Source organism: Schistocerca serialis, chromosome 2, assembly GCF_023864345.2.
Source record: "Schistocerca serialis cubense isolate TAMUIC-IGC-003099 chromosome 2, iqSchSeri2.2, whole genome shotgun sequence".
Lineage (NCBI taxonomy): Eukaryota > Metazoa > Arthropoda > Insecta > Orthoptera > Acrididae > Schistocerca > Schistocerca serialis.
In genome coordinates this window covers 47124279-47124964 of record NC_064639.1, presented here as the reverse complement: position 1 = coordinate 47124964, position 686 = coordinate 47124279, and the positions used below count along the sequence as shown (strand labels likewise).

At 42.9% G+C, this 686-nt stretch overlaps 1 non-coding gene across 1 annotated transcript; it reads left to right on the top strand.

The window, feature by feature from the left end:
• The first annotated feature begins 264 nt into the window (after positions 1-264).
• Positions 265-405, top strand: LOC126458736 (U4 spliceosomal RNA). The gene has a single exon (XR_007585706.1). It is a non-coding gene; the product is annotated as a U4 spliceosomal RNA (small nuclear RNA).
• The last annotated feature ends 281 nt before the right edge of the window (positions 406-686 follow it).

The window sequence follows — 686 nt, the reverse complement described above, 5'->3', positions numbered from 1 at the left end:
TAGTAGTGATGATGTGTCTCATATTGTCACATCTAGATGGCACTATGCTACAAATTATAAATCTCACTTTGCGTACGTAAACATTTACAACATCAACTTTTTGTCTGCACATTACGCTTGCGGCCGACTTTATGTATATCTTTTCTATACTATGAGTCACCACGGAGTAAAGATAAGCATTTTTTTTGGGTGATATGGTGAAAGTTCTCGTATACATTAACAGCTGTGTTACGGCATAAATTCCTCCAATAATAACTCAATGTTACCTTTGCGCAGTGGCAATATCGTAACCAATGAGGTTTATCCGAGGTGCGATTATTGCTAGTTGAAAACTTATACCAATACCCCGCCTAGTGGACGTGAAATACCGTCCGCTACGGCAATTTTTGCAAACTCCTCCGGGAGTCATATCTAGGGTAAAACATAGAGATGAACCAATTATAACACTCACTAAGTGTAGAACCAATGTGAATGCAACCTCATCTAATGGAAAATTGCTTGTCCTTGCTTCAACGTTGATGTAGCCCAGCTCAAATGGCTCTGAGCACTATGGGACTTAATATCTGGGGTCGTTAGTCCCCTACGACTTAGGCCTACTTAAACCTAAGGAAATCCATGACCGAGGCAGGATTCGAACCTGCGACCGCAGCGGTCGCGCGGTTCCGGACTGTAGCGCCTAGAACCGC